The sequence below is a fragment of the Schistocerca nitens genome, chromosome 1 (genome assembly GCF_023898315.1).
Source record: "Schistocerca nitens isolate TAMUIC-IGC-003100 chromosome 1, iqSchNite1.1, whole genome shotgun sequence".
NCBI lineage: Eukaryota > Metazoa > Arthropoda > Insecta > Orthoptera > Acrididae > Schistocerca > Schistocerca nitens.
Genome location: NC_064614.1, coordinates 373,798,065 through 373,811,559, shown reverse-complemented (window position 1 = coordinate 373,811,559; position 13,495 = coordinate 373,798,065). Strand labels below are relative to the sequence as shown.

At 42.8% G+C, this 13,495-nt stretch overlaps 1 protein-coding gene across 7 annotated transcripts in view; it reads left to right on the top strand.

Annotated features, from left to right (window-relative positions):
• LOC126248992 (SAM and SH3 domain-containing protein 1-like) overlaps positions 1-13,495 on the top strand; it is a 769,734-nt gene that overhangs the window by 320,670 nt on the left and 435,569 nt on the right. The gene's annotated exons all lie outside the window — the stretch shown is intronic.

Sequence of the window (13,495 nt, the reverse complement as noted above, 5' to 3'; positions counted from 1 at the left end):
TTTGTAGAGATATAAATAGCTTTTGACTTTGTTGACTGGACTACACACTTAAAAATCTTAAAAGTAACGGGGGTAAATAGAAACAGCGCATAGATGTCTACAGTTTGTACGGAAACCAGACTGCAGTTATGACTCGAAGGACTTGAAAGGCTGTATTTGAGAAGGAAGTGGGACAGGGTTGTAGCCTCTCTCTGATGTGGTTTAGTCTGTACACTGAACGAGCAATAAATGGAACCCAGGAGCAATTTGGAAAAGGGACTATGGTACAGGGAGAAGAAACAAAAACTTCAATGTATGCCGATAATAATATATACTGTCAGAGACAGCAAAAAGTTGGAAGAGAAGTTGAACGGAATGGATTGTGTCTTCCCTGAGCCGGCCGAAGTGGCCGTGCGGTTAAAGGCGCTGCAGTCTGGAACCGCAAGACCGCTACGGTCGCAGGTTCGAATCCTGCCTCGGGCATGGATGTTTGTGATGTCCTTAGGTTAGTTAGGTTTAACTAGTTCTAAGTTCTAGGGGACTAATGACCTCAGCAGTTGAGTCCCATAGTGCTCAGAGCCATTTGAACCATTTTGTCTTCCCTGAGAAGAAAATACCCGTTGTTTTGTTTTCAACATGGGTCGGACTGACTTCGTAATTTATATTTCGGAGAATAATACTGTGGGCCCCAGTTATGACCTCATATTAATATAAAACAGCATACCGTATTCTTTATAAATTCCGGAAATTGTGCCATTATGTCATGACTGCTGAAAAAGATTTTGTGAAATTTGATGCGGATTTGTCCGTGACATTGGGAAGAGAAATGAATTAATGGTACAAGTTTTCACATGCTGCATGGTATTAAATATTCGTCACATTTTTCGTTTATCATATGTATGTGAATTTGTCGCAATATTGAAGGAATATCGACGTGCTACAATTCTCACTGTCAAGAAGCATCGCGGTCATTGATCTCGAGTAACACAATTTGACGAAAATTCTATAATAATATTGACACTGTTCTTCAAATTTAACTATTAAATTATAATTATTCGTAATATCCGCATCCGGGCAGACACATAGCTGTACGATCTTGGTTATTGTGTCGCTAGCAGTATTTTACAATTTCATGGTTTCATTGAATTGTTACATTCCTTTTAGTTTTTCCTTCATCTCGGTAGCACCCCCATAAGACGAGACTGGCTCTGTCATAGAGAGGTGAGCTCCTTCTATGTGACACTGCTACGGGTTACCTCACTTTAACCGAAAAAACTAGTCTTAGCTAACAATTCTAAACAATGTACCTACCAAACTAGCGCTACTGAATTATTAGTAAATTGAAAGTATGAACTTGTTATTTTTAACAAAATAGGTCGTAATGTAGTAGGGAATGCAGAAAGATAAATTTCCAAGCTTTAGTCTTAGACGCTATGGATCTACATAGACGCTCCACAAGTCGTCATACGGTGTACGACGGAGGGTACTCTGCACCACTAATACTTTTTGCCATTCCTCCTCCAGTCCCAAATGGGGCGAGAGGAAAAACGGCAATGTGGTCCCGTACGAACACTGAATTATCTTGTATCGCAGTTCTTACACGAGATGCACGTTGATGGCAGTAAACCGGTCAGCAGTCCATCACAAATACCGGTTGTCTATACTTTCCCAATAGCGTTTCGCGAAAAGAATGTTTTCTGCCCTCTGTGGATTCCAATTTCAATTTACAAAGCATTTCAGCAGAACTCCGTTGATGATCGAGACTACCGGTAACAAATCTACCAGCTCGCCTCTTAATTGCCTCAATGTCTTCCTTTAATCCCACGTGATGGGGATGCCGAACACTCGCTCAGTACTGAAGAATGGGTTGCATGTGTTCTGTACTCGGAGTTATTTGCAGATGACGTACACTTCCTTAGAATACTCCCAAGAAACCGAATTCGACTATTCCTGCAAGCGACTTCATGAGCTCGTTTCATTTCATGTCGCTTTGCAACGTTACGCCTCTATACTTAATCGACGTGTGTTAAGCAGTACACCACTAATACTGTAATCTAATATTGCATGACTGATTTTCGTACTTCTTCCCCGTTTGGAGCAAGCCGCCGTTCGTCACATCAAATAAAAATTCAATACGAATATTCTTGTATTCCTCTACACTCACTCAACGACGACACGTCGTCGTACACTACAGTGTTAACAGTAAACTGTCGTAAATTTCTGCTTACCCTATCCCTACCCGTTAGAAGTTTAGAGTAGAAGGGATTATTTCGCTCTCGAGGGCTAACCGTCTGAAATACGAAACGTTGAAAGAATGCACTAGTTCCTCACAGAGTTAGCCATTTTGCCTTCAGTGCGTGCCAGTATCTCCGTGTCGCCGCATGTGGTTGTAGTAAGGGTATTTTCTGATACATTATTGACAAGACAGAAGAGTGAACTCTAGAGGTAAGCTAACTGTGGTAGATTATTGCCACAGTTAAAGAACACAGCCTAACAAGTTAAAATGTACCAAACATAATAACGTGAAATTTTGAACTCTTCGTGTTAATTATAATAGAGTGCTGTCTGTGTATCAGCAAATACTGCTGGTTTCTTCTATAAAGGTCTGATTTGCCACGTCTTTCGAAATGTCCGTACATGCGGCTATTTCGCCCTGTACGTGTCAGGTTATTTCCGCTCAGTCGAATTATTAGTTTAATTAATGTTTTATTGCGACACTTTAGAGAACACGTTTTCTTGGTTTCTTTTCAGACGTTCCGTACATACAAAAGAAAAAAGCCAAGTGCTTCATAGTCCGAGTAAGATACGAAGCAAGCAGTAAAAGGTATTATGGGCAGCTCCTCTGGATAAAGAGCCAACAGTGTGCTGCATGGTTTCACGAAGTGTGTATGGTTGCAAAAAGAACGGAAAATGTTTTCTTGTGGTAAATGCTTGTGATTCTGATACTGAAATACAATGGGCGGAGTAGCCTCTTCGCTGGGTGGAAGAGCCGCGCCATTTTTATACATAATGATTTCTGCCTTCTTCAGATGTTTAACACTTTTTTTTGTGTGAAGGAATTGCGACTTTTGTGTACTGGAATGTATTCAAAATTAACGTAGTATAACTGTATCACATTGACAGATTTTTTAAAAAATGTTTCATGTCATATTATATGGGGCTTTTACAGTTGAAATGAGCAGAATAGCCCCCGCTGTTCCCTAAGCGTATAGAGAACAAAAGCGGTCCTTTGACGTTTATTATGCTTCAAATGGCTCTGAGCACTATGAGACTTAACATCTGAGGTCATCAGTCCCCTAGACTTAGAACTACTTAAACCTAACTAACTTAAGGACATCACATACATCCATGCCCGAGGCAGGATTCGAACCTGCGACCGTAGCAGCAGCGTGGTTCCGGACTGAAGCGCCTAGAACCGCACGGCCACAACGACCGGCGGACTATACCTTTGCCACCGATGAACGCTCACTGTCAGGACAACATACTGGGTTCCATTAAGAAATCTTCGAACCAGCCACGTATCTGAGACCCTACTCCATATGTTCGGAGCTCGAGCATGAGTCAAACGGTTTCCGAAAATAGGAATATGCAGTCTTGGTGTTGGCATTCATCCTTAGTTCGCAGGATATCGTGCGGGAAAAGGATTCACGGAATTACGCACGAACGATGCTTTCTCAATCAGAGCTGACTTATGGCCAGAATCTATCCTCTCTTAATGGTATATGCTTCCCCAAAACGAGCTTACGGAGAAAACCAATGTAAGCGATGTTTACATTTTGTGCATGTCCCCCTCCCTCTCCCCGCCCCTGCTGATTACGTTCTTCCCAAGCCTCCCATATACGCAAGACGTTCGCGCAGTCTATAAGCCTGAGATCACGTCCTTGCGGAGCGACAACTACTGGACGTACGTACCTCGACGCGCTACCTGAGTATCCCGACTGACGGCGAGACGCGTCTGGTGCAGCGGCAGCTGGCCACGGCAGGTGTCGGCGGCCGGACGCCGCGTATGAGCCGCCTACAAATTGAAACCGTGCCGTATTAACGGCCTTTGAGATGCAAATGGGCCGCAGCGCTCACGGGGCGGCTACGCACGCTCCCTCACCTATCCCATCCCCTCCCGGGCGTTTCTGCCCTCACACACGCCGGTCGATTGATTCCCAGCCACACACATCCTCCCTCTGTATCGAAGGCTCTTGTTTGTCTCTTCATTGCGTTTCCCACCTCCTACTAGACAATCGTCTAATTATGGCTAGCAGCTAATCACATTACGAGAACGGAGGTTCTCGCGGCAACATTCACTGCTGAGATAGCTATAGAAGCAAAAATATCATTATTAGATGTAAATGAATGTTGCAAGTTGAATATGATACCCGAGTCTTGGAGAGTCTTAGAAGTAACACCGTTCTACAAAGAAAGAACTAGAAATGCTTGTGAAAACTGCGAAGGAATAAGTCTGTTGAACGCTGGCTGTAAATTAAGAGAGGCGTTCAATAAGTACTGCAAAACTTCTTCCTTATCGATCAATTTCGGTCACAAAAATGCGGGATTTGCTGTGGGACATCGAGGAATATTCTTGCCTCAGCTCGTACAGTTTCATGAAGTTTCGATAGGTGATGGCGCTTTACGTAGCCTTCGATATGGCTTCTGTAACGGAAGTGCGTCCCAAGCAGAGAACTTTGATTGAGTGTTTTTGGCGGAAAACCAGAGCATCGTAGATATTCATAGGCGCTTGCAGAATGTCTGCGAAGAAAAGGGAGTGCATAAAAGCACGGCGAGTCGTTGGGTAAGGCGTGTGTCGTCATCACAACAATGTTGCGCTAACCTGTCCGATCTCCCGCGTGCTGGTCGATTGCACACAGCTGTAACTCCTGCAGTGTTGGAACGTGCGGACTCACATTCGAGGTGATCGACGGATCACAAACAAGCAACCCGCTGCACATCTGGCGCCTCTGTAAGCAATGCTGACACACCTTCCATCAGTTGGAGTACTCAAAGATGTGTACCCACTGGCCCACTGGGTTCCTCGCCACCTAACAGAAGACCACAAAGAGCAACGAAGGACCATGTGTACAGAATTGCTTGTTGTTACGAGGGAGGTTATTGATGCACCAAGACGTTGGCTGCGATGTCGACCAAGTCGACCAATAGAGTAGTACCATGCGGCCATACAGCTCCCCCCCCCCCTCCCAGCAAGGCTGTCGCACTAAACGGAGATCTTGAAAAATAGGATTTCGTAACCAAACGAGAGGGGAACAATATGGTATATTGAAATCCTGAATAAAACCAATCTGCTTTCAGAAAAAAAGTGTTGCATTGCTAACTGAACGCCCCTCGTATTAGCACGAATATTTAACAATAGACTGAAAAGAAAAGCTGACGCCCTCTTACTGGAGGAACAAAATGTGTAAGACGTGTGTATTTGTATTGTCTATTTTCAAACCACAATTTATGAAAGATGTTTATATTTTATTAATTCGATTAAGTAGGAATAATTAATATTTGTCATGTTGGAAATAATTGTGGTAGCAGGGAATGTCTGCACCAAAGTATCGTTGGCAAGAGAGACCGCACATTGATATAATTTTAAAAAGGCAGGGAGAGACAGCGTATGGATACATTTTAACAAAAGAGCGGGAAAGACCGCGCATTGATACTTTTTGTAATGGTAGCAGGGATTGTCTGCACCAGAAAGCATTCTTGGCAGGAGAGACCGCACTTTAGCGTCCGTAGGAAGTCAGTAGTAAGCTAGATGTGAAGCGAGTCGGAAGCAGGTCTGAAGCGAGAGGTTGAGAGGAGCGGTGTTCCTGCCAGCCACTAGCTATGATTTACGAGATTATAAACGGATGTACAGAGATGTCAGCTAACTATTATCATAAGAGGAACTAATTTTATTGAATTAATTTTCTGAGAAACTCAAGACTACTGAAGGTATGTTTGCGCATTGCTAGTTGTATGATTATTGTAAAAAGTAAGTCCCATTTGAATGTTTGTAAAATCATTTCATTCAGAATATAATTAATTTTGGCCAGCAATATTGCATTACTGATTATAATCCATCTCAAAAACCATCAACGTAAAACTTTGCAAAATTTTATTGTTGTCAAGAAAAAGTTTAACTATGAATTACGTAACTTCAGTCAAATTACTTAAAGAATAACGTCAGCGTTTCTATTAAAGAATAACGTCAGCTTTGGTAATAAATACAGCCACTTTTTATGACAGCCCACCAGCAGCTAATATAGTAAAACAGAGTAAGTATATTCATGTCGCAGTTCGATGTAGCAGTCAGATGGTGATCCAGTAGCAGTAAAAAAGGTAAGGAACAGTTTTGGGTTATTTCAGGTGACGACTGAGGGCCACGACGACGATACATTCTATGTTTCGTCGAAATAATCAGAAAATCACTTTTAATAAGCAGCGTTTAAATTTGTATGCGAAGATTGAGAAAGCGAATTAATTTGAAAGGCAGGATTTCGTTTGTCATTATTAAGCAAGAGCTACAAATTCTAAGGGAAGGTTTCATAGGTTATTGTAAAAGGGAAGGTTGTGTAACAAAAGAAATGTAGAGGAGACGGGAAGGTTTCAAATGATTATGGAAAAAACGATCATGCAGTAGTACGGCAGATAGCTGAAAAGAGACGAGAACGTAATGTGGAGACTCAAACTAATGGAAAGACAAAGTTATCCTATACAAGTGGTAAAATTTTTGTATTTCAATAACGAAATTTTAACTAATAAGAGCAGAGAGAGAACAGGACCAACAGCAGTTAACAGAGGAGTACGACAAGGATGCAGTGTCTCATTCATCGATGGCTCACGCTCTATTTTACCAGTTCTGGTACCAGCAATCCACTAACGCGCGGTGGACGTTGAATAAGTAATGCAGCATTTTTTTCTGAAAGCAGATTGGATTTTTCAGGATTCCTGTACACTATATTATTCCTCACTCTTTTGGTTACAAAACCCTGTTTTTCAACAATACCTGCGCTCTGTGCGATGGCCTGATACTATTTTACTGGGAGGGCCTGTATTCCCGCATGACGTCTGAAGCCAACGTTTTGCAGCATTAATAACCTCCCCACCATCCACATACCTCTCCGCGCGGAGTACGTCCTTCACTGGCCGGAAGCCGGGAAGTGCGAGATCCGGGCTGTAGGGTGGAGATGTCAGACGCCTCGCCCAGAGGCTCATTATGCTTTTTCCAAGCAGTAAGTAATGCAACATATTTTCTTTCTCGCCCAGTTTCGGTTGCCAAAATATAGAATTTGTTGTGGGACATGTGGAATATTCCCGTTTCAACCGCTGTAGTTTCATGAAGTTCCGATAGGTCGCGGCGCAAAGGAGGTGCTTTCCAAGCAGATAGGTGTCACTGAGTTTCTGAGTTTGTTTCAACGGAAAACTAGAGCATCGTAGATATTTCCAGGGACTTGCAGAATGTATACGGAGACCTCGCAGTGAACAAAAGCATAATGAACCTCTGGGCGAGGCGTCTGACATCTCCACCCTACAGCCCGGATCTCGCACTTTCCGGCTTCCGGCCAGTGAAGGACGTACTCCGCGCGGAGAGGTATGTGGATGGTGGGGAGGTTATTAATGCTGCAAAACGTTGGCTTCAGACGTCATGCGGGAATACAGGCCCTCCCAGTAAAATAGTATCAGGCCATCGCACAGAGCGCAGGTATTGTTGAAAAACAGGGTTTTGTAACCAAAAGAGTGAGGAATAATATAGTGTACAGGAATCCTGAAAAATCCAATCTGCTTTCAGAAAAAAAATGCTGCATTACTTATTCAACGTCCACCGCGCGTTAGTGAATTGCTGGTACCAGAACTGGTAAAATAGAGCGTGAGCCATCGATGAATGAGACACTGCATCCTTGTCGTACTCCTCTGTTAACTGCTGTTGGTCCTGTTCTCTCTCTGCTCTTATTAGTTAAAATTTCGTTATTGAAATACAAAAATTTTACCACTTGTATAGGATAACTTTGTCTTTCCATTAGTTTGAGTCTCCACATTACGTTCTCGTCTCTTTTCAGCTATCTGCCGTACTACTGCATGATCGTTTTTTCCATAATCATTTGAAACCTTCCCGTCTCCTCTACACCTCACTCGTGATGTATCAGTCAGGCGCAACGAATAGTATGAATACAACTTTGTGTGGCTCTTCAACGAGAGAGCTTCCGAACGAATGATATACCAAATAATTTTTGATTAATTTGGTGTAAAATTATTTTGTGTGATGTCTTGTTATTTCAAAAGAATGGCATTTCAGAATAAAAGGTCAATATATTAAAATAAAAGCCTAGGGTGTTAGAATATGACAGCCGTTCGCGGCGAGAAGCAGTAAAAGCAGTGCCGCCAAATGTAGGGAATCACCAATACGTGCGCCGCGCCGCAGTGAGAAACACAATTATTGTGAACGCCGGCGTGAGCGTCTTAATTCATCATAGTTCAGACAATTTGCACTAAATCTTCATTAATTGTATACACAAACCTTGCTCGAGAATCAGTTCTTATCTACCAATGAAGATCGTTCAAAATGCCTAGAGTAGTTCTTGAGATTAGCCTTTACATACATATAGAAAACGTGGTGGTGGACTTCAGTCAGTAATATGTAGTGATTTCTCGTTGTCATATCGCCTTGTCATTAACCTTGAAATCAAATTCTGAGGTTCTGTACAACCGACGGATCCTTAAAACCCATAACCACCACTAGTTACTGGACATTGCTAATTGAAGTGGCGCGACTTTCCTTATAACTTGAACCGACGTTCAGTCGTTCTTCTGTCTCTCTGCTTCACAGCTGGCACTCACTTAAGCAAGCACGTACGCACGCACACAATCGCGCGCGCGCGCGCGCGCGCGCGCGCACACACACACACACACACACACACACACACACACACACACACACACCTATCAACGCAGAATCCCGCATGTGCTCCTCGCCGCAAGCTGTTATCTGTGTTCGTGCATAAGCTCGGTCACGATTTTCCATGCGTGACTGGCGACGACTCGGCTATCAGACGCGGACGACCGTCTGTGGTGGAGGTTGTAGGCTGGAGGCCGGGTTTCAGCTCGTTATTGGCTTACAGTGCGGTTTTCACGTCCCGCTGTGCAGTTCCCAGCCGAGGTCGGACGGGCAGTATCCAGATCGTGTGTGCTTTGACACGCCGTGTATGGAAACTGAGATGCCTTGTGATGAAATTTAACGCAGGTTACACGACCGAAACTACGTGAGCGGCGTTTGCAATATTCGTCGGAAGAGGGAGCGGGAAAAAAAGAGAGAAAAGAAAACGCGGCCATCATGGCGCAGAAAATTTACTTCGCTGTGCACTGATCAATTAAAAATAAGGCTAAAGTAGCATCATAAAATAAATAATCTCTGGCTCTCTTTCAGTGGAATGGTATCGTAAATTTAATGGACCGTAAAAGTTAATAGCTACAGGTAACTTAATTAATATAACAAGAACAGACAGCGAGTTCAGCTATTTTCATTAGGGCGAGAATTATCTTGCTGGTAAAACACGATCTTAATTACATTGCTCCGCATTTGAGTAGTGTCCTCTCATCCGAGCGGGCGCCACTCCCAGCGCCGGTAAACGCGTCTACTTATCTCGAGGCAGTTAGCACTTAACACGAGTCCCGAGCAGCGCTCGGCGTTCTGTGCGGATTCCCCCAGGCATCGCTGACGTTTCTCACTCACCGGTATTCGGCACCCTGTTGCCGCTTTTTACGGCAAAGCCGTTATTATTCTCTGTCTTAGCTGGTCTTTTTCGCACCATCTCCCTAATGATCTCCCCGCCAGCCGCCAGGAAATAATTTGTCATCCTTTCCCTTTACGTTCTTTCGTACTTGCTAGTGGGGCGGCTGGGAAAGCGTGTACCTGTCGCTTTACCTGCTCTTCGGAGCATACGAAAAGAAAAACTAGGGATGCTGAAAACGTTTCGCTACGTGTTGTACTTCCTGTATGTTCCCAGGCATGTTAACACTAAACATGTGCCCCAAACTGTATGGCGTTTCCTCGACGTATAACGTCCAACATGACACATGTTTTTAGCATCACAACCGTACTGTGCTTTTATGAAGTGGAGGGGGACATTTGTCTTTAATTTTCAAGAACGTCGATGTTAAACTCGAGTAGTTTAAAACATACAAAAAGAAGCCCAGACCAGTTTGGAGATAGGGGAAGATATTCCTTTCTGTTAAAAAAAATGATTTGCTCGAACATATGACTTAAATGAAGTAACTTCATCCAAATACGAATCAAATCAATCTATGCTATTATATAAAGACAAGTTGTTGTCTAACGTTGTTACCAAAAATCTTGAAAAGTGCTTCACCGGTTTATTTATTGTCAAATAAAGACGTGGTTGGAGACCGTGGCTATTTATGAAATAAACTGTTAATGATGTACAGCAACCAGCCAAAATCTGGTCTTAGGTTACTTTATTCAAAAAATACCGTTACCGATTTCGAATTTTCCGCAATGCACCATTAAACGGTTTTTTTTTCCCCTAGGTTTCATCAAAACAAATTGTACATTGGTTTCCTATGAATTGCCCTAGGATAAACAATAATTCACAATTACAAACGTGTAACCAAAATGGTTGCGCTACACGTTTATGTCGGAATGCAACTTACGATATACTTCCATCGGGCGCATTTATTTTCTACAGTTTTCTTGCAGTGAAATACATTCTCAAGGATTTTTGTATTTTCACAATGTCATACGTTGGATTGCATTGTAAAACACTTTAGTTTCGTCACAAAACGAATTTGCATTGTGTTCAATGTAAATCAAGACCTGTGGTGCATATGTGTTCAATGTAAATCAAAATATGTGGTGCATACTGAAATCCGATCATCCAATCGGAAATCAAAATCATAAAACTAGACTGAATACCATGATTGCGGGACGACGGTAGTAAGAATGAAAGCATCGACCATTCTTTTCGTTTTTATTACGATATAATACAGTATTTCCAGAATGAGGTGAGGCGCGGGCGGACGTAAAAGTTGTGGAGACCTATCTAGCGTCGTGCTTGGAGAGCTCAGTCATTAGAGTACTCGCCTGCGTTCGCCCAGGTTCGATTCTCAGTCCGGTACACAGTTCTCATCTGCAAGGAAGTTTTATAATACAGTATAGATAAATGGGAATTCGTGTTATTCTCGCTAGAAGTTCTGGCAGTGGTCCACTTATATTTGTGCAATTGGAATGGAAAAAAAAGAAAGAAAGAAAGGTCATCGCCCTCGATCCCTCACATGGGAAGTGGCAGGTTCCACATTTAAGCGCAAATTCGGTGGCAGTTGAAATGTCGGACAGTAAGCCAGAAACCCATTTGTACCCTATTTCTTACGAATACGAGACTAATTTCTTAACCACGCCGCCTGATCTCTTGGTACAGAAGGCGATATCTGGCGGCCACTTTTCAAATTACTCTTCCCTTGTGGAAAGCTTGTCAACACCGGTTGTCTTCTATTGGCCCACAACCAATGTTGACAGCATGGCTACCCACAGAGTGAGAGTACTTTGAAAAGTGGTCTATTATATACCAAGAAATTTGGTGCCTTGATTAAATGACTGGATTCTTATTCGCAAGAAACAGGGTAGAAATCACAGTTCTAGCATCATAATTCAGATTTTGTTAAATGATTTGAGGCGAATGTCCTTAAAGAAACCGAGAGCCGAATCCTTCCCCATCATATCAAGTTCGAGCTTGAGGTATTTCCTTAACGATCTCGACTTCGATAGGACGTTAGATTCTAAACTTCTTTCCTTGCTTTCTTCACCCAAAAGTAATGTAATTTACTAATGAAATTATTTATATGTCGATGTCTTAAAATGATTGAGCTGCTTCAGTTTTTAACTGTGATTAGACTCCGTGTAAGGTGCTTCCGGAAATACATAGCTCATAATGTTTCATGGCGCGGAAGATAAGATTTCAAAGCGGTGAATAGATTGGCAGCTTGCTTGGATTTTCAGGAATGTAAAATTGTGCACGTTACAATCGAAAAAACGTAGTAGCCTATAATATCGGTAAGTCACAGTTGGAATAGCTGAACTCACATGAGGCCTGCTGAAAAATAATGACAACGAACTTTTTATTCTGTTCTCAATATCGGTGGAGACATTACATGTCATGCATATTACTCACGCGACTTTCCCGCTTCGCTGATGAAAGTTGCAACCCTCTGCAGCTAGAGGGCTCCGAATTGTAACGTGGCGGTGTGTAACCATGTTAGTGCGTGAGGAACTGCGTACTGTAATAGTGTTTCGAATTCGAATGGTTCGTCCACACACGGAGCACCCTTTTCTTCATCATGACAGTGTGTGACCACACACGAGCTCTGTGGCTTCTGACACAGTCCTACCTACAATCCCGACTTGGTGCAAGCGAAGGTGTTGCTGTGGCTCTGTCAACAAAGTCGAGGCAGAAATGTGTTCATCGCCCAGGTGACTATGCTGAAAGTTAAATATATAGACACGAAGAATAAAGGTGCAGAATGTTAGCAAAGTTTGTTTTATTTAAATAGCTGTAGGAGTTTTCACATAAAAATCCTGAGACGTTAATTTTCAGCACTCCCTCGTACGTATATCCAGGTGTAAAAATTTGTAGGTAAATGGAACGTTCACATAGTCTCAGTCGCAAGTAAAGCAAGCGGCAGACAGCGATACATTAGTAAAATACAAGCGAAATGCAATCAGTCTACAGAGTTAACTGCATAAAAAACACTCGTGCGACCCACCCTTGAATATCGCTGACGTATGTGAGACTCATACCAAACAGAGTTTACTGAACGGACACTAAGAAGGGCAGCACGAATCGTCACAGATTTATTCGACTCATGGTAGGGTGTCACGAACATGCTGAACGAACTGAACTGGCAGACGCTTTAAGATAGACGCAAATTATCCCGTGCTAACATACTTTCGAAACTTTCTACAACTATCTTTACATGACAAATCTAGGAATATATTACAACACCCTACGTATCCCTCCCGTAGAGATCGCGAAGGCAAGTTGGACTACATCCAGTGCACATAGATGTATTTGAGCAGTCATTCTTCGCGCCCTCCATCCGTGAATTGAATGGGGAAAATCCCTAATAACTGGTACAGTGGAACGTACACTCTGCCAAGTATAGGTGCAGATGTAAAACCAAAGAATTTCGATGACATTGTGCGCCGCGCTGTCCTTTAAATCATTTTATTTTTACTGATAACTTAGTATTTCCCGTGTCCACTGGATCTTGTGTTCTTCGCTGCTCAGCGACCTGTGGCTCACTGGATACGGTACTGTTGCTCAGCTGAATTAAGAAAAGGACTGTTAGAAGCTTAGTTCGGGAGGGAAGGATCTGTGTATGAACCGCGATCCACCTACACAGGGTGATTCAGCTGCCCCCATTCATGTAGTTTCATACAACCTGCAATCTTATATCTGGCCGTCAAAAACCACGCGCGAGATTTCCATATCCTCTTGCTCTCTACGCGCAGACTACTATTCTTACAGAAAAA